This window comes from Alligator mississippiensis, chromosome 5 (genome assembly GCF_030867095.1).
Source record: "Alligator mississippiensis isolate rAllMis1 chromosome 5, rAllMis1, whole genome shotgun sequence".
Classification (NCBI taxonomy): domain Eukaryota; kingdom Metazoa; phylum Chordata; order Crocodylia; family Alligatoridae; genus Alligator; species Alligator mississippiensis.
The window spans coordinates 140,994,209-141,014,526 of record NC_081828.1 but is presented as its reverse complement, the minus strand read 5'-3'; the positions used below and the strand labels follow the sequence as shown (position 1 = coordinate 141,014,526).

Below are 20,318 nucleotides of genomic sequence, written 5' to 3'. Positions count from 1 at the left end.
TACTACAGTTAACAGACCTGTTACAGCATTTTACAACAATGGGGCACAGTGTTGAGTTCAGCACAATCACACCAACATAAAACTGGTCACAGGTTGAAGAGGCCCATTGTCTGGCTGCCTGGCACCATTGTGTTCTCAGTCTGGAGTCCTGAGTCATCTTAGAAGGACAAGCATGCCCCAATCTGATTGCTTACAAAGCCACATGGAACCTCCAGTGTATTGTTTACTAGGAGACTGCTGTAGTTTGTGCTTACTGCTTTTCTAGTTAATAAATAGTGGTATTATGATTGCTGTTTCCTTTTTTTCTCCTAGATTTCTTTTCCTTTTTCATTCCTGAAAAGAGAGCATATTCTTACAGAGGGTACATATGCTTGAAAGTTATAAAAATCCATCCATGCAAAGTGAATAAAATCTTTCTGCAACAGATATTTGGCCTATTTGGTTTTTTTGTAGCTGCTAGAGATATAATAAACTGCCTTATTTCTGTACAACAGCCTAACAGATTGGCATGGTTCAATGTACATTGCTGCAGCATGATTACATTAGACGTGTGCGAGAGAGAGTGTGGGTGAGAGGCCTTTCTTACTAAAATATTTTTAATATGTTATCATAATTGCTCCGAAAACTACAGTATAACTATTGGGATTTACAACATTTTTGTCATTCTTATAGAATAACATATTATTTTTATTTAATATAGTAACATGATGTTTGCAAAGGAATGAGTGAGATTTTTAAAAAGGTGAGAAAGGCAGGTGTCTATATGAAACAGAGTCAGACCCTGTGTATGTACTAAATATGTCTATGCTGCAGTCACTAATGTGGCTGCAGCATAGTATAGACATACCCAAGCTAGCTTTAAACTGGGTAACTGGTACCAGCAGGAGTCTATCTGCAACTGCCTGAAACTCAGCACAGATTAATTTACCCAGCCTTTCAGGTAGATGTTAGAGCCAACACCAGAGGTCTGTGCTCCTTTTGCTCATCTGCTACTGGTACCTAAGCTAGCTTCAATGGCTGTTTGCAGATGTTTAAAAAAAAAAAAAAAGCATTTTACTGGAAGAAGCAGTATGTTAGTTTGACCCAGCTCTGCAGCACCTGTATAAATTGGGCCTTTCAGTGGGACTTTTTGGTGCTTTTAGCTAAAGCTGATTCAAGCAGGTATTAGAAAAAAGTGCCAAAAAAGCCCCACTAAAACACCCAATCTATAGAGACATCAGGTGAGCTAAGTCCAACTACTGCCTGCCTCTTCTGGGCTTGTGCTGGGCTTGGCACAGAAGCATGCAGAATTTAAAGTAAAGCCCCATTTTGTTTTGTTTCTTTTAACATCTGCAAGTAGCCAATATGTCTATGCTATACTGCAGATACTGGGTGCGTCTACATGAGATATTTACTGCAGAGTTGCCTAATTGCCTCTGTAGTAAAGTCTCAGTGGGCATGTCTATACATGCACTTTAATGCACAGTAGCCTATTCTACTGTGCATTAAAGTGCATCAAAAACCGTGATAAAATGCTAATGTGCAGTAGAATAGGCTACTGCACATTAAGCATCACCTGAAAAGCCTGTGCTTGCACTACTACACATTAGTGCAGCATATCGTGCATTTATTTAGTAGCTCATATTGGAAGTACTAAATTTAATGTGCATTAGTAAAAGTGCATTAGTGCACATGTAGATATGCACAGTGTCTATATATTTTGCCATATTAGGCCTCATTAGACTAATAAAGGCTACTGTAGGTTAGTACTTGTAAACACAAGTATTATCCCTTGGCAGCATTATTTACTGCACCACAATGCATGTGTAGACACTCATGGCACTGTCTAGAGCCCAAGGGTGCTTCAGTGCTGCTGGATAGCCCCGCCCTGGAGCACCCTCATGCGCCAGCTAGCCCCTCTGCAGCACATTGAGGCAGGTCAAAGCAACCCTAGGCTGGCAGGCCAACTCCCCGGGCCCCCTGCCAGCTGAAGCTGCTCTGACCCGGCTTAACGTGCTGCAATCCTGGTGCACACGCAAGCCTGGAAGCAATAAAATCTGGCACAAACTGTGCCAGAGTTTAAAGAGGAACATTAATTGCATGTGTAGATGCCCCCACTATTGTGCAGGTATTCCCAGTGTCATTTAGCTGATGTTTTGTCTTCACTAACACAAAGGTTTTTTTACAGAGAAATAACTAACATATGACAGTTATCCCTTGTAAAATCCTATGTGTAGATAAGGCAAGGTTATTAGGGGAGGTCAATACATTTTTCTGCCCACAGTTAATGTCCTCACTGTCGCACTAAAACACTAATCACCAATATTTTTCCACAATGAAATAGCTAATGCTTGTTAATTCTGCCCCAGTAAAAACATACCTCATATATCAGACATAGCTTGAATGTATTTGCCTAAGAATGGTGACAGCAGGAACCTTGTGTATGTTTTTGAAAGAGAGTTAATTGTGTGAATGCCTGCAAGGCAGACAAGACAGCACTCTCCTTTGCCAAGGGCAAATTTGTACTAATAGAGAAAGAAGGTAGTTAATAATGTTTGAATTTACAAAGATCTTACAGCTTGCAGTAAGAATAACCTTACAAATTCTTAGAGCCTTTTATTCTGATGAGTCTTAAGGTGTTTTACCACTCTCTCATATCCAGAATTTTAACAAATGATTTTGGTTGCCCAACTGAAGACACCGAAAAAAGTGCCCAATATTCAAGAAGTGCTTAGCTTCCACTCAAAAAAAAATAAAAAAAAAAAAATCAGCTTTTGTGTTCTAATTCTTTAATGTGTCACAAGCTGAGCACCCAAACACTGAGGTAACAAAAGCAATAGTCATTCTTGAAAGTGTTGGTGAATACAGCCCCTCCCAACACTCCCACACACATGATATATGTTTGATTACATATTATAATCTTTTAGAGTGCCAAATAGAAAAGAGGGGAATATACAGGGGGTGAGTTCTATATTACAGTCATGAGACAGGCACAATACAACTGATTAACCCGTGATAAGGACAATTTCAACAACAACAACAACAACAACAACAAAAGGAAAATTCACTGCTTAGTTCTGCAACACACACCAAATTAGGCTTTTACAGGCCTATTTTGCCAAGTTGTTAGGGAAGCAGCCTTGACTGGTAATTAGAGGAGCAATAGTAGTCAGGAAGCTTAGAATAAGGTTCTGTTCTGCACTTTTAAAAGGAACAACATAGAATTTGTAGCCATGAGGAAAAGATCTATAGTTGCTTTGAGCCACCTTTGCGTTCTCCCAATTCTGGGCTGCTCCAGCCTAACTTCTTCCAGTGACCTATGAGATGGCTGTCTGCCTGTGTTATTGTGTAGGTCACACTATTCTGCATGCGACTCAACATACCCACAAGCCTTTGAAGACCATCTTTAGGCTGTGGTCACGGTTTCTGCACTGGGGGACGTCTGATCCCCAATGGGTATAGGGTTTTGGAACATTTTTGCAGCTCTACAGTCATTTTGCTCAGTGTCCTGGAGTAAAGCACAGGGATCTCCCTCTCAGCTTTGTCCCGATACACTGCATGCAGTTCTCCAAATCGCTGAGCTTCCTCTGTAATATGGGAATAATATTGATCTGTCTTTGTAAAGAATTTTATATTCCTTAGCAGACAGGTGTTTTAAGTGCAAAGTATTGTATTATGTGATATTAGATTGCTGACAGTTACACGGAGGAAACTAGCCAAAGCAGCTTTCTTTGGGCAAAGCAATAAGATACATTTTATTGAATCTTTGAGACGTTCGTAATTATATATTTTTTAAACTATGTCAACACTTACATTTCTACGATAAGAAACAGCAGTAGAATTCTGAAGGAATCATACAATAACACTTTTTTGGATGTATATCGAAATTCTACAAGACACAGAGGATATTAAGTAATATAATAGGAGTGGAAATTGGATAGCCCAGGAAATTGGTCACCTTTCACCTCAGTTACTAGTCTGAATTTGGCCTGTGCTGGTAACCACAAAAAACCATTACTCTCTGACAGCCATTCAATGATTTCTGTGAAATGAGCCTCAGCATACTTGCTGTTAGACAGCAGTCCACATTACTGAAACTGCCTTAAACTAGTACATATTGGCACCTTGGTTAGCAGCCTCAGCTAAAGGAACAGGGACTGAGACTTAACAGGTGTTCTCTCCAGGTGACGGCTGAAGTTTAGAGCACTACTCTTGCCCCTGCAGTCCCTGTTTAGGACTGTCAGTTCTCCTACACCTTCCACTTGCATTCAGTTCCTTAAATAAAGTAGGGTGAGAAGAAAATAAGATGTGGAAATTATGTGTGCGCACTTTGCAGCACCTCAAAGTCTTTTGAGGTACACCAAAACACGCAGCACATAATAAAAGGTTCTCCTGGCTGCATATTTGCAGCACAGAGCCAAAATTAAATAGCAGGAAATCATGGTATCTAAAAAAAATGCCAAAAAAAGCAGGGCAGTGCATATGGCTGCAGCACGCACCACCAGAAACTAGAGCCTGGCTAGCCACACACAGGTTTCCGGCCAGGCTCTGTGTGCCCGGATTGCTGCTGCTGCAGTCTCAGGAGCCTCCAGGACTCAAGGTAAGGCTGCTGGAGCTAGCCCAGGTGCAGCATAACTATATGCCCGCTGCTATTTGGCCCTGGGGAAACACGTGCACAGTCATGTGGACATGCCCTACAAGTTACTACCGGTATGACGTGCTCTTGTTATCCCAAGGTTTCAGACCATACTAACAAACAGAACTTTCTATAAGAAGATAATGGCAACATGTCCACAGGCATGCCTTGAAGTAGTTTAGTATTTTAAGTGATAAACTAATTAGATATGGTAAAGTTAGAGATGGCTTTATAGCTCATAATTTGCATTCCATTGCAATTATAATCTAGGGCTCAGCCCTAGTTATTTAAGGAGGATCCCAAAGAACCCTTCTGGGAATTCAGATTAAGAAAGTATGTGAATCCTAGGTTCTGGAAATGAATTTCCCAAATACTGATATAGCATAATAGCCATGATTATGTTTGTGGAGTACTGCCTGTCTTTTCCCATGGTAGGAAAGGTTCAAAAACCTTTGTCAGGGAGGTAACATCAAATATGATTATGCAGTGACCCCCTTGAGCAACAGAGGAAGTGTACTAATGAGCTTCTCAAAATTTCCCATCTAGTTCCTTATAGCCTGAAGGAAGATATTGAAGGGAAGGGGGGGAATATAACGTTTGAAGAAAGAAAAGGAAGGTAGGTCCATTGGATTCTGAGGAGCAAATGCAGGGTCCACTGAAAATAAATCAAAATAAACATTATTTACAACATGGAAAGTGCAATATGAGGTTTGAATAAATCAAACAATAAGAAGTATAACAATCATATGCTGGCTGCTGCAGAAAAAATGTCCACAATTAATTTATAGTAAATCTGACTTATTTCCTCATCATCTCTGAGCAGAAAAGAATATAATTAGAATAATGATCAGATGACAAATTACTAGCTCAACCAGTGTGTGTCATTCAGGCATAAGTGCTACTGGCTAGGACATGACCTATATACTCTACAGTGCCACTCTATAAATGAAGTATGATCATTATGTCTTAATAAAGAAAATATTTAAAAACTTATTACAGTTTTATTATTGTTACTTATGTCTAGATATAAGGAAACACATGTATTAGTTAATGAAGTGGCCTCCGGACATTTTCCAATATGCTTTGCTGCTTTAACCAGAACAGTTCCTTTTATGGACCTCGTAAGAAACTTTAATTGCAACCTATGCAGTGTAAAAAGTGACAAGATGGGCATGAAGACCTGTAGCTGAATCTTTGCAAACCACATCTCAATGTGATACCATTGATTTCAAAACAAATAATTTATAGGAAAGAAAGTTGGCAACACAGGAACCTAGTTTTTTAATATAACTGTAGTTATGGGACTGCATTAATCATACTTTAGACCAATAAAACATGTTACCTGGAATAGCTGATATTTACCTTAAAAAGCCATAGTCCAGCATTTTACAAGCTCAACACCTAGGGTTTAAAATTTAAAAAGGGAAAAATACAAAATTTTAATGTGAACAAAAAGGCAAGTTAACATTTTCAGGTTTAATAATTTAAGGAAGCACTGGCTATATTCACTAGATGCGTACTCATTGGGATACACATGGAGGGGTGCACACATTTCCCACGGGACAAATAGCAGCGGCACATATATGTGTTGCTGCTATTTGTCACCAGGCATGCCCCTGCACACATACTCTGGTGTGTGGCAAATTGCCCTGGGTGAGGTAGGGGAATGGCACCTATGCTGGCCTCAGCAGCATATGTGGCCTGTAGGCTGACCCCAGCAGCTTTACCTGGGATCCTCCCAAGACAGCAGTGATGCCAAGACAGCTGCTCAGAGCCTGGCCAGCAGCCAGAGCATGGCTGTGGCTGGCAAGACTCCATTTTTGGAGGTGCATGCTGTTGCCATGTGCTCCATGACATTTTTTAGCGGTGGGTTTTTTCTGACCCCAGGATCTCCCAGTGTAAAAAAACCAAAAAACCGCCCCCACTGCACTACAAATTAGCAGTTCACTGAACAGATGCACATGTGCTGCCTCACACAACTTTGAGGTGCCACAAACCACACATGCACTCATCAGGACGTGCATACTGGGTGCATCTACACATGCGTTTTGCTGCAGTTGACCAATTAGCTCTGCAGTAAAGTGTCACCATCTACATGTGTCGGTATTAGGGCACAGTAAACTAATTAACTCCACCTTAAAATAGTACCATTCCTGATAGTACTATCTTGCAGCAGAGTCATTAACCCAGCTGAAGTGCATGTGTAACTAGTGACTGTGCAGGGGCCAGACTCCTCCCTCCTGCCTAGCCACATGGTTCTGCAGTGTAAGCACTTCTGTCCCTCAGCCAGGTCCTCCATTACCCAGTATCATTATTTGGAGCTTGGGGCTGACCCTCTATGCCCCTGCCAGCCCACGCCTGCTCTACCCTGGCTCAAATTGGTGCTCTCCAGGGCACACATGTAGATGCTATGCCTGGGAGCAGTTTACTCCAGCAAGAATTGCGCTAGAGTTTGTGTCACCTTAATTGCACGTGTAGATGCACCTACTAAGGGCTTTTGTACATGCAACAAAATTGGCCTTTAAAGCAGCTTAAATGCCTTTTTGCATTGCTTTAATGGCATTGCTATTTACACACATGGCGGTATATTTCACTTTAAATGACTTTGTAACGTAGCAAGGAAAAACCCCTCTGGGGGGGTTTCATTTGCTACCTAACAAAGTGCAATGGTGCATGGGGCTCTGGAAGCCGATGTGCTCAGGGAAGCTCAGGCTTGGCAGGCTTCCAGCACCCTGTGCACCACCCTGGCCACCTTCTCCCACCACCAGCACGCCCAGACACATTCCTGCCACCTTGCCACTCTGCCCTGGGGCAAGCCAGCCATTCTTGGGTGGTCCCAGGCAGTGGGAAGGCAGCAGGGATGATGCACAGGGTGCTGAAGCCTACCTGCCTCTCCCACAGTGGCGGGGCAAGCTGCAGGCAGGCCAAGAGGTCCCTGAACTGCAGGGGACTCCGGTCCTTCCCTCCATGGTGGCGATACCCCCCCAGGCAGCACCGGCTTGCTGGCACCCCACTCAAGCTGTCCTGGGGGTACTGCTGCCACGGAGGGAGGCACCACGCCCCATAAAGCTCAGGCAGGCAGGCTCCCGGGGCGGAGTGGGGTGGGGGGGAAAAAAAATCAGGCTTCTTGCCACTTTCCCCCCACATCCCCTCCCCACCCCACCTCAGTGGAGCCTGTCTGCATGAGCAGGCAATTTGCCGCAATCAATTTGCCACTAGGCCTCATGCAGCTTGGGCTGTGCGACCCGGTGCTTCCCTCCACAGTGGCAGCACCCCCCGGGACCACCAGGGCTGGGGGGTGCTGCCACCAGAGAGGGAAATGCTGGGCCCCAGTGCAGCTCATGGACCACTCAGCCCACTGGCAGCTTGCTCCCCACCCCCCAGTGGGAGAGGCAGGTAGGCTGGGGGGAAAGGATTGGGCCCCCTCACCCATGTGCACACAATGAGGGTTTAGTGCTCCCTAAATTGAAGCGGTGGAAACAGTGGGTTTTTAAAAACCCACCATTACAATTTAGGGAGAATTAAACCCCCACTGCATGTACAAGCACCCTAAGAGTAGCAAAACTCCTGTGTTTTGACCTGTGCTACCTTAGAAGTCTTGGAGGAATATCTCCTACCTCATCTCCAACCTGGTCTGTTTTAAAATGCACCACAAAACCCTTTTGCTTAGTTTCATGTTTCTCAGTTAGTTTATATTTCTTTAGGTATGCGAGATATAAAAGGAATGCTATTGGCCTACCCCAAGATTCTGATTTACTAAGTTGTTAACAGATATATACATTTTCTCAATTCATGCTACAAAGAAAATATACTTTTCTAAAAATGATGACAGTGGCTTTGATCTTGATAGTCTTAATGTGTACTCAATAAAATGAAGCCTCTTGAAGAGGGAAAAAAAGAGAAATCTTTCTGATAGAACTGCATTTAAAAAAAGAAATTTCAATATCTTTACATTTATAAAATCTGATAACAGCATAGCAGGACATGTCTATATTCTTTAGCAAATGCACTCTCCAAAGAGAAATAATATTAAAAGGCTGAGGGGTTTTTTTTGTTTTAAATCTCCATGTTTAATGTAAAGCAATTTAAAACAAACAGCAAAGCCATATAACATGAAACTTTGAGTTTTATTTCCACTTTTAAACACAACTCCCTCTTGTCTTATCATTGATAAGAAGTATTTGTTGTTCATTTGCAACTATGATTTTAAAAAGCATAGCAAGGCACCAGGACGTGCGTACTACTTCAAAGGGCAGAAGTAGCCTGGCCAGGCTGTTCAGAGGGCTAGGCAGAGCTCCGCAGCTGTGAGTTGCCTAAGCAATGGGCTAATAGGGTAATCGGTCGCACCTGCAGGCAGTCAGTTGATCAGGAGGAGGCAGGGCCCTGGGGAACATATAAACTAGGGTTGGAGCTGCCAGACATTCTTCATCTAGCAACTGCCAAGGAAAGGAGCCTTTACCTAAGTGAGCTACCTGAGCCTAGATGCTACCTAGGTTGCTGCCTACAACAACTGCGAGGATCCAGGGGCCTAAGGTACCCAGGGCTAAGAGATGTGTTCTCTTAAAAGTTTTACCCTCTTAAAGAGACAGAACACAGGGCACAGGAGCTGGGCAGAGCCTAGAGAGAGAGAGAGGTATGAAGAAGTGGCCCAGAGAGAGAGAGATGCATGAAAAGGCCCAGAGAGGGGCCGAGAGACAAGTGAACCTGGGGAGAAGATAAGCACTTAGAGTGCCAACCAGGGGGAGAAACAGCTGCAAGGCACAGGACATGTGTAGGGGTGGTCAGAGTGTGTATTTATTTCACAGACATTTGGCCTGGAAGGGATCCCGGAGGATGATTGAGTCTAGCCCCCTGCCCCAGGGGCAGGAAGTCAGCAGGGATCATAGGATCCCAGCAACCTAAGCATCCAAATTTGTCTTGAAAGTGTTCAAAGTGGGTGCTTGAACCACCTCCGAGGGCAGTCTATTCCAAACCTTGGGGGCCCGGACAGTGAAGAATTTCTTTCTTATGTTCAGCCTGAATCGGCTGCGGTAGAGTTTGTGACCGTTTGATCTCGTCATCCCTTGGGGTGCTCTGGTGAACAGACGTTCCCCCAGATCCTGATGAGCACCCCTGATAAACCTATAGGTGGCTACCAGATCACCCCTGAGCCTGCACTTTTCCAGGCTGAAGAGTCCCATGGCTCTCAGCCTCTCATCATAAGGCCTGTTTTCCTGACCTCTGACCATGCGCATGGCTCTCCTCTGCACCCTCTTAAGCTTCTCCGCATCTTTTTTGAATTGTGGAGCCCAAAACTGGATGCAGTACTCCAGCTGTGGCCTCACCAAGGCCGAGTACAACAGGAGAATGAAGTCCTGGGATTTGCTTGAGAAGCATCTATAGATGCAAGCCAGCATTTTGCTCGCTTTACTAGCCGCAGCATCACACTGAAGGCTCATGTTCATCTCTTGATCAATCATGACCCCCAAGTCCCTTTCATCATGCATCCACAGGTGCATCTCAAGTAGGGCCAAGGAGGTGATCCTCCCCTTCTACACGACACTGGTCAGGCCACAGCTGGAGTACTGTGTCAAGTTCTGGGCACTCCACTTCAAGAGGATGTGGACAACATTAAGAGGGTCCAGAGGAGGGCCACCTGCATGATCTGGGGACAGCAGGGCAGACCCTACAATGAGACAAGAGAAGGCTGAGGGGAGACCTGGTGACTATCTATAAACTTACTAGGGGGGACCAGAAGGGTTTGGGGGAGACCTCGTTTCCCCTAGCACCCCCGGGGACAACAAGGAATAACGGCCACAAGTTGTTGGAGAGTAGGTTTAGATTAGATATCCGTAAGAATTACTTCACAGGGTGACTAGGATCTGGAACCAACTTCCAAGGGAAGTGGTGCTGGCTCCTATCCTGGGGGTCTTTAAGAAGAGGCTTGATGCCTACCTGGCTGGGGTCATTTGAGCCCAGTTTTCCTCCTACCCAGGCAGGGGGTCGGACTTGAAGATCTACAAGGTCCCTTCCGACCCTACTTCTATGAATGTATGAATCTGTAGTGCTAACCAGCGTAGCACTACCAAGCCTATAAGCATGCTGCAGGTTTTTCAAGGTGGAGAACCTTGCATTTTTCGGTGCTGTACACCATCAGGTTCTCATCCCCTCCATTTCATGAGCCTGTCAAGATCTGTCTGGATCATCCTCCTGTCCTCAGGTGTGGATGTTTTACCCCAGAGTTTGGTGTCATCGGCAAACTTGACCAGTCCACTTCTGACACCAATGTCCACATCATTGATGAAGATGTTAAATAGTATAGGCCCTAGGACAGAGCCTTGAGGGACCCCACTGGTTGCAGCACACCAAGACGATTGGTTCCTGTCAACCACCACCCTCTGAACCAATTCCCTAGCCAGCGAATCATGGTGAGGTCAAGGCTGCAGTTAGCCAGTTTAGCCAAGAGGTGATCATGGGATACCAGATCAAAGGCTTTTTTAAAGTCAAGATATAGAATGTCAATCTCTTCCCCTTTGTCCAGGTGATGTCACCTGTTCATAAAAGGAAATGAGATTGGTCAAGCAAGACCTACTCGCAACAAACCCATGCTGGGTATCCCTCAGGATGTTGCCTTCAGCTAGTCTGTTAAGGATGGCCTCCTTGATAATCTTTTCCAAGACCTTCCCAGGATAGAGGTCAGGCTGATGGGCCTATAGTTTGCCAGATCTACTTTCCTCCCTTTCTTGAAGATAGGCACAACATTGGCCCTCTTCCAATCATCGGGCACTTCACCAGAGCGCCAAGAGCTCTCAAAGATCTGCGCCAGGGGCTGAGCTATGATGCTCGCCAGCTCCCTGAGTACCCTTGGGTATAACCCATCAGGGCCAGCTGACTTGAAGATATCCAGCCTGTCAAGGCGTTCCTTCACAAGGTCAGCTTTGATGGAGGGCAAGGAATCTCCCTTGCCTGGGCCTCCCTGACCCATAGTGGGGAAGGCCATCCCATGGGACTGGTGAAAAATTGATGCAAAGTACCCAGTTAGCAAGTTTGGTTTTTCCTGGGCATTGGTTGTCAGTTGCCCCATCTGGTTTAGCAGGGGTCCAATGTTGCCCTTGCTTTTCCTCCGGCTCCCCACATATCTAAAAAAGGACTTTTTATTGTCCTTGATATTTGTAGCTAGCTGGAGTTCCATCACAGCCTTGGCTTTCCTGGTTTGCTCTCTACCTGTGTACAGATGGGAATACAAAGGGCAACCTCCCAACTCATTAACAACTTAATTCAATTACAACAAGGCGTGGCAGGTGAGCAAGATTAGCAGTCTACCCATAGACAGGTGGTGGGCCTGTGTGGAGATGGGGCCTGAGATTTGGCACCTATCACAAAAAGAAATGGGGCATTTTGATTCTTAATTGGCTAATCATTCATTTTAAAAGACTGTCAAGTGTATAGTTAGATGTGTGGTTTCTCTGCTTACCTAACCATTCCATAGTTGAAGTGCATGCGTCACTGAAATCTCAGAAGTGATGTTGGCACTTCTCTGAAGTCATATGGTGTTGTATAATCTCCTTCCCTCGTATCTACATAACTGTGAATCAAAGGGAGAAGTTTCTTTGAGGACTAACTGAGCAAGATCAAGCATGAAGCAACTGTTTTGCCTTGTTCCTTACAAAGACCATGACTCCTTAAGCTAGCAAAATCTGAGTTTTATACTCCACTTCTTTCCACTACCTGAAAACTGGTGGAACAGGAATGGAAATAATAGGCACTCCATTTCCTGCCTTGATTCCATCACTTGGTTTTTCCCTTTGATGACTATTTGTGTAGCAGTATTTGTCCCACATGACCAAAACTGTTATAGAAAATGGTCAAGATTTTCTAGTTTTTACTCTTCTGTTTTTATCATTTCTCGTAGATGTTGGTAAAATTGATCTTTCATTTTCAAACCGTTCTCACATAAATACATCCTAATTAATTTAAAGTATCATCAGAACTTGGTAGACTATTTCAGTTTCCTGTTGCTCATCGCCCTTACCACACACAATGTGCTATATTGCAATGAACAAAATTTTAGGCGTTGTTTTACATGACTTAATATCCTAATATATCTTGACATAACATCAAAGATGTATTCTACTGAAACAGCTTATGCAATATTTGTAAAATTATAGTACAATGTCAGAAATATATTAAGCCTCAACTATTATTTACTATTTAAACAATTTTTGAAGTGCACACTCTTATCTACAAGAAATATAGTTCTCTGCTTGAGAAAAGGAGAGGCATGTTCTTTATCTATTTGAACTGAGAAATGTCCCCACCTTTTCTTAAGTAAAATGTTTCTGTACAAAATCATACCTGATGATTTTACAATTAATAGACTATAATACTTGTCTGAAACATGTCTTACAAGGAGACAAACAAAATATACTTAAGATTTTACAAATGTTAATATCACATATTATGTGTCATAATACCTTATTTTTCATATTATGAATGTGAATTACAAATCAGAGCTCAACTTGGAAAAGACTTCCTAAACTCCCAATTTTCCCAGCACTTTTAAAATGACTCCAGGCACACTTTAACTTTTAACTGCTTTTCTTAAGATGACTGACGATCATGCAGTTTATTTTCATTGTATGTCTCAATGAAACACAAGCATGTACATGTAATAAAGCTATGAAGGTATCTGTTTGTGCACTTTGCATACTAGCTGACGAGGCAGGCAATTATACCAATCTGTCTGTTAAACACTTATTACTTATACTTGAGATACTACCACATCTGTTTCCTGTAAGCAGAAACCATTTCAGAAAAATGTATGCATTTTGGAGGTACAATTCTCCAACTTCTTATTTCTATGAAATGCTTTGGAAGAGAGAGTTCACCTCCAGAACCACTCCTCCTTTCAACATCCCAAACTCTTTGATTTGCAAAATGATTAATTCAGTGAACAACCAGTAAAGACTGCAAGGACCACTGCAGGCTTTTTCCAGAAAATTAAGGACAACACTGTGCCTACCCCGTGCCTGGTCAAAATATAAGAGGGCATAAGTAGAAGCTGAATTATTCTCCTTTGCACTCCCCAATATGGATTAGACATGATTATAGCATTTGCTTCCTACACTCAAGCCCAAAGGTGCATGAATTATAGTTGGTCAGCTACAGAAGAAAGTGAATGTGACACCTTCCTAAGGTGTGCTACTGTGCATGCATGTTCCTAAGGTATCAGGGAACTCGTGGATAAATAGTGTGCATCTACACTACTGCCAGTGGGGACCTGTGTCTTCATGGGCAACTGGTGCCACCTTAGACAGGGGGAGCATCTGTCCCCCCAGTGACCAGTCGGGGGGAGGGTCCCCCTGTGGCCAATCTCACTGACCGGGAAGCAGCTTCAGAGCTCCCAGAAGCAGCTGTGGCACTATATCTGGCACTCCCACTCCCCAGCTGGCGCTCACAGGGGTTGGGGGCTCCAGCGCTCCTGCCTGCCCATCACCTAAGCGGGGTGTGCAGCCTGTCAGGGGATGCACAGGTGCTCTCAGGGGGTGCACGTGCACCCCCTATGCATTGCCGCTGTGTGTCTGGCCTTAAGATTTTCTTAAAGTGCTGTCAACTGCCTTTTTTGGATAAATTAGTGATGTATCTTTTCTCCCTTTCACTAGGCTCAGAAAGAATTTATGCAGCCAGGAACTAATCTATCCAGCCTCCTTCCCTTGCAGGTTCTCTCTAGTCCAAGACTCCCCACATTTAATCCTAACAACAGCACTTCTGAGTTGAATCACATACCTACTAGCAACAATGTTTAGAGCACAATTGACTAATTGTCAGCTAGCCAAGATTAAAAAATGCTTTGGAGAGCATCTCGTTTCCTAGGGAACCTCTTCTGTGTCCCTTTTGGATGTTCCAAGGCACCCAGGAGACACTTCATTATAGTTACTTTTCATGTTTTTGTACATTCCTAAATACTCAGCACATCAAAGGTGCATTTGCATTTTTTATTCTTAAAAGTTTCTAAAGCAGTAAAATGAATTACTGAAAATACAGAGCTGATGGTATTGCTTTGAGTAAAATATATCAGCCTTCCTTTGTAATCTACCTTCCTAACTAGAGCTAACTTACCTCATCTACTTTTCTAGTCTAGTATGCACTGCAGATCCACATAACATGGTAAGTATAGGAGCAGGTGATGTCACCTGACATATACCAGCTACAAACAGCCCTTCTCTAGGGCTCATGCTCATTATCAACAGGGATACTGGGTTTTTTCTGTTGTTGTTTTTTTTTTTTTAAATCACAAATTCCCTGATAAAAATAAACTTAAAACATTGCAAATTCTCCAGTTAAAAAAACCAAATCTGCATATTTTCTTGATTAAAATAAAAAACCCTCTAATATGTATATGTATATGGGTATTAGTTGATCACATTTTATTGATATAATTTATCATTTTTAAGCAATTTGGAAGTCTAACAGTCAAATCACTATCATAAAATAAATTATCATGAAAAATCAGAGCTCCCCCTGGCCCCTTCACTTACCAGAACACAGGTCCAGCTAAGGCTGTCCTCCTCTGACTGCTTTGTAGTGCTGAGCAGCCCTGATATAGAATCATAGAAAATTAGGGTTGGAAGGGACCTCAGGAGATCATCTAGTCCAACCCCCTGCTCAAAGCAGGACCATCCCCAACTGGATCATCCCAGCTAAAGTTTGGTCTATCTGGGTCTATAAACCTCCAAGGATGGAGACTCTACCACCTCTCTGGGTAACCTGTTCCAGTATTTTACTACCTTCCTAGTGAGAAAATTCTTCCTAGTTTCTAACCTAAACTTTCCTTGCTGCAACTTGAAACTGTTGATCCTTGTTCTGCCATCTGCCACCACTGAGAACAGTCTAGGTCCATTGTCTTTGGAACCACCCTTCACGTAGCTGAAGGCTGATATCAAATCCAACCTCAGTTTTCTCTTCTGCAGACTAAATAAGACCAGTCCCTCAGCCTCTCCTCATAAGCCATGTGCCCCAGCCCCCTAACCATTTTTGTTGCCATACATTGGACTCTCTCCAATTTGTCCACATCCCTTCTGTCATGGCGGGGGGGGGGGGGGGGGGGGGGGGGCGCGTCCAAAACTGAACATAGTACTTGAGATGTGGCCTCGCAAGTGCTGAATAGAAGGGTAGAATCATTTCCTTTGAGCTGCTGGCAACATACCTACTAATGCAGTCCAGTATGCTGTTAGCCTTCTTTGCAACTAGGGCACACTGTTGGCTCATATTCAGCTTATTCTCCACTGTAACCCCCAGGTCCTTTTCTGAAGAGCTGCTGCCCAGCCAGTCAGTCCCCAGCCTGTACTGATGCATGGGACTGTTCCATCCTAAGTGCAGGACTTTGTGCTTGTCCTTGTTAAATCTCATGAGATTTCTTTGTGCCCAATCCTCCAATTTGTTTAGGTCACTCTGAATCCTAGTCCTACTCTCCAGCATATCTACTACTCCCCCCAGCTTGGTGTCGTCTACAGATTTGGGATGAGAGTGCACCCCATGCCATCTTTCAGGTCATTAATGAAGACAATGAACAAAACTGGCCCCAGGACCAGCCCCTGGGGCACTCCACTTGAGAGCGGCTGACAACTAGACATCAAGCCATTCACTATTACCCTCTGAGCCCAACAATCCAGCCAGTTTTCTATCCACCTTAAAATCTATTCATTCAACCCATACTTCCTTAGTCTGTCTGTGAGACTGTATCAAAAGCCTTGCTAAAATCAAGGTATACCACATCCACTGGTCTCCCTGCATTCACAGAGCCAATCATCTCATCATAGGAGGCAATCAGGTTGGTCAGGCATGACTTGACCTTGGTGAATCCATGCCAACTGTTCCTAATTACTTTCTCCTCCATGCACTTAGAAATGGATTCCTTAATGATCTGCTCCATGATTTTTCCAGGGACTGGGGTGAGGCTGACTGGTCTGTAGTTCCCTGGATCCTCCTTTTTTCCCCTTTGTTAATATGGGCACTATAAAATTGACCTTTTCTAGTCATCCAGGACCTCTCTTGATCACCATGAATTTTCAAAGATGATGGCCAGTGGCTCTGCAATCTCATCAGTTAACTTCCTCAGTACCTTTGGGTGCATCCCATCCAACCCCATGGACTTGTATATGTCCAACTTTTCTAAATAGTCCCTAACCTATTCTTTCACCACTGAGGGCTGCTCACATTCTCCCCAAACTGTGCTGCCCGGTGCAGTAGTCTGGGAGCCGACCTTACCTGTGAAGACTGAGGTGAAAGAGGCATTGAACATTCAGTCTTTTCTGCATCCTCTGTCACAAGGTTGCCTCCCCCATTCAGTAAGGGACCTACATATTCCCTGATCCTCCTCTTGCTATTGAAATACTTATAGAAACCCTTCTTGTTACCCTTCACATCCTTTGCTAGCTGCAACTCCAATTGTACTTTGGACTTCCTGACTTAATCCCTGCATGCCCAAGCAATGCTCTTAAACTCCTCCCTAGTTATTTGTTCAAGTTTCCACTTCTTATAATCTTCCTTTTTGTTATGTAGTTTACTGAAGAGTTTCCTCCTAAGCTAAGCTGGTCTTCTGCCATACTTGCTAGTCTTCCTGTGCATCAGGATAGTTTGTTCTCTCTCTCAGTAAGGCTTCTTTAAAGTACAGCCAGCTCTCCTGGACTCCTCTCCCCTTCAGACTGGCTTCCCAGGGGATCCTGCCCATGAGTTCCCTGAGCAAGTTGAAGTCTGCTTTTCTGAAGTTCAGGGTCCTTACTCTGCTCTTCTCCATCCTTCCATTCCTCAGGATCCTGAACTCAACCATCTCGTGGTCACTGCTGCCCAAGTTGCCATCTACTACTACATTCCCCACCAATTCTTGACCTGCTGCTCACAAACAGGGAAGAAGAGCATAGCCCCTAGTTGGCCACTCCAGCACTTGCAGCAGGAAGTTGTCCTCAACACTTCCCAAGAACTTCCTGGATTTCCTGAACACTCCTATATTGCTTTCCCAGCAGATGCCAGGGTGTTCAAAGTCCCCCATAAGAACCAAGGCTTGGGATTGGGAAACTTCTGATAGCTGTATGAAGAAAGCCTCACCCACCACTTCCTCCTGGTCTGGCAGTCTATAGCAGACACCCACTACAACAACATCACCCCTGTTGCTCTCCCCTTTCAACAGTCCTATCTCCAGTTTCATACTGGAGCTCTGAGCAATCATATGGCTCTTTTACATGAAGTACAACTCCTTCTCCTCTTCTCCCCTGTCTGTCCTTCCTGATCCACAACAGTGTTCCAGTCATGCGAGCTATCCCACCTAGTCTGTTATTCCAAACATGTACTATGACTGTGCAAGGACTTCCAATTTTTCCTGCTTGTTTCCCAGGCTCTGTGCATTCCTATACAGGCACCTAAGGTAAGTAGTCAATTGCTCTGATTTCTCAGCAAGTACAAGAGCACCTCCCCTGTTGCCCAGTCCTGCTTGCTCTTCCTTCTGCTTCCCCCTTCCACACTTTCCTCAGGGCTTTTGTCTGCATCCCCTGGCAAACCTAGTCTAAAGCCCTCCTTCACTAGGTTAGTGAGCCTGTCTGTGAAGATGCTCTTCCCTCTCCTCATCAAATGGATCCCATCTCTTCCTAGCACTCTTTCTTGGAACAACTTCACATGACTGAGCCCAACCTGGCCATCAATGGAAGGAACCTTCAAGCCACAGTCCCCACAGCACCAAAGCTGGACCTGGGTGGAAGTGTTGATGGTGAGTTGTCTTGCCTGGATAGAAACCACACAGGTGCAAGCAGAGGCAGTGGCTCTGGCATTGCAATGCCCTTCAGCCATTTCCCTGGGTTTCTCTCTCTTACTGCTCTTCTTCCAAGCACACCTTCCCTAGCAAGCTCACCTGGAAGCTGACCTGTTTACTGCTCATTGGTCTCAAAAGGTTCCTTTTTCCTGCTTCCTCACACAAAGCTGACAGGCTGTCCCCTCAAAAGCAGGGGGGCAGGGCCCAGCAGGGAGCAAACTGACCTGCAAACTACTTACCCTGTTTGCTGGCTCCCTGGTCACTCAGGGAATTTCCTTTTATACCCTGCTGGGCCTGGACTGGCTCCACCCTCTTGCTAGTGCTTCTGTCCCAGGCAGCAATCACTCAGCAATCACTCAGCCAGCAACATTCCCAGCTTCTCTGAGCACATGGCCCAAACACACACAGCTCACCAAACAAACACTCAGCAAACCAAAGGCACAGGAAGCTCCGGATCATTTACTTTCCCTGGGCAGGATCTGGTACCTGGTGTCAGGCTTCTCTCCCTTTCCTTCTCTTACCCTCTGTGATGGGCTAGTTTGGCAGTGACTTAGCCCAGGGGTTTTGAGGGCTAAGTCACTGCCAAACTAGCCCATCACAGGCAAAAGATGATTGGAGGACTTGGGATTCCCTTTCCTCACCAATCAGGCCCCAGAGACTCACCCTCCATGTCCCCTGATTGGCCCCTTGGGTCACCTGGAGGTGGATAAAAGGGGCAGCACAGCTGACTCAGCAGAGACCAGTGAGGGACCACAAGGAAGGAGCTTCAAAGAGCTGGCAAGAAATGGGCCAGTGGGGTGGGAGCAGTTGCCCCAGAAACAGCTGAAGGAGTGGGACCTGCAGGCAGCAGTTGGACCCTCAGCAGCGCGGCGTGCGGCTGGCAGGAGAGGCTCCCCACTAGGCTCCAGGATTGCCTATAAGAGGCTGCAGCCAGAAGGAGAGGTTCCCCAGCTCCAGCAAGGATGTGAACAGTGACCTGAGAGGTTCCCAGCTCTGCTTCCAGCTCCTCCAATAAGAGGCTAGGCAGCTTGATGTGGGGCTGGGGCTCCTGCAAGTTCAAGACCCCTAGCAAGTTGGCACAGTACCAGTACTTGTGGCTGTGTGGTAGAGCTTCTGTCTACCATATGGGAGATCTGAGCTCAAGTCCCAGCTGGGGTGAGTGAGTTAACAGGGAGAAATCCTTGTTGCAGTGGAAAGGGGTCATTGTGTTCTCCCCCTCCAAGTACATAGGCCCTATATTCCTTGTCATTTTGTGCCTTTTATACTTCACCAACCAGTATTGTTTGTTCTGCTGTTTGTGTTTTATATTTTGGTTAACCCTGTCTTTTGTCAACTGGATGAATATGTCTGTGATTGTAAGTCTCTAATCTTTGTTGAATCCTGCCCCCTCAGGGCATTGTAGTGTCCCCTATACCCCCCTCTGGTTTATACTGGTTATGTTCCCAGTACTGTTCTCTCAACCATACACCTTTTAATAAGTCCCCATTGGTGATCTGGCTCTGCTCTATAGGGGGAGAAGAGTCCCTACACCTCCCACAGTGCTTGTGCACCTGCTTTGATCCCTTCAATTGGACAGGGGGTATCTCTTGGAGTACTGCCTGGGTTACACCTGTTTGCAGCCACTGTTCACTGACTTGGTCTCTGGCTTAATATGCAACTGCCAGCAAGGTTCCCTCTAAGGTGTGTGTGTGCGCGCGGCTACACACAACTAAAAGTGTGGCTGTGCACAGTGTTTTTCAAGGCCGTGCACAAGGAGAGGCTGGAGCAAGAACCTGGCATGGGCTCCGCCAGCTCTGGTTAAGTGCTCTGCTCCCCCGCATCAGGGCTGGGGAGTGGAGCACTTCCCTGGAGCTGGTGGAGCCCGTGCCAGCCCCCCGCCCCAGTCTCCATCCCTGCCTTGCCTCACCTTGGGGAGGAGCCGCT

At 45.0% G+C, this 20,318-nt stretch overlaps 1 long non-coding RNA gene across 1 annotated transcript; it reads right to left on the bottom strand.

Annotated features, from left to right (window-relative positions):
• LOC106739559 (uncharacterized) lies at positions 1 to 17,007 on the bottom strand. Its single transcript, XR_001372831.3, has 5 exons — positions 16,862 to 17,007; positions 15,133 to 15,191; positions 12,069 to 12,179; positions 5,978 to 6,016; positions 1 to 5,270 (listed from the first exon to the last, which is right to left on the bottom strand). It is a non-coding gene; the product is annotated as an uncharacterized LOC106739559 (long non-coding RNA).
• Positions 17,008 to 20,318: the final 3,311 nt, after the last annotated feature.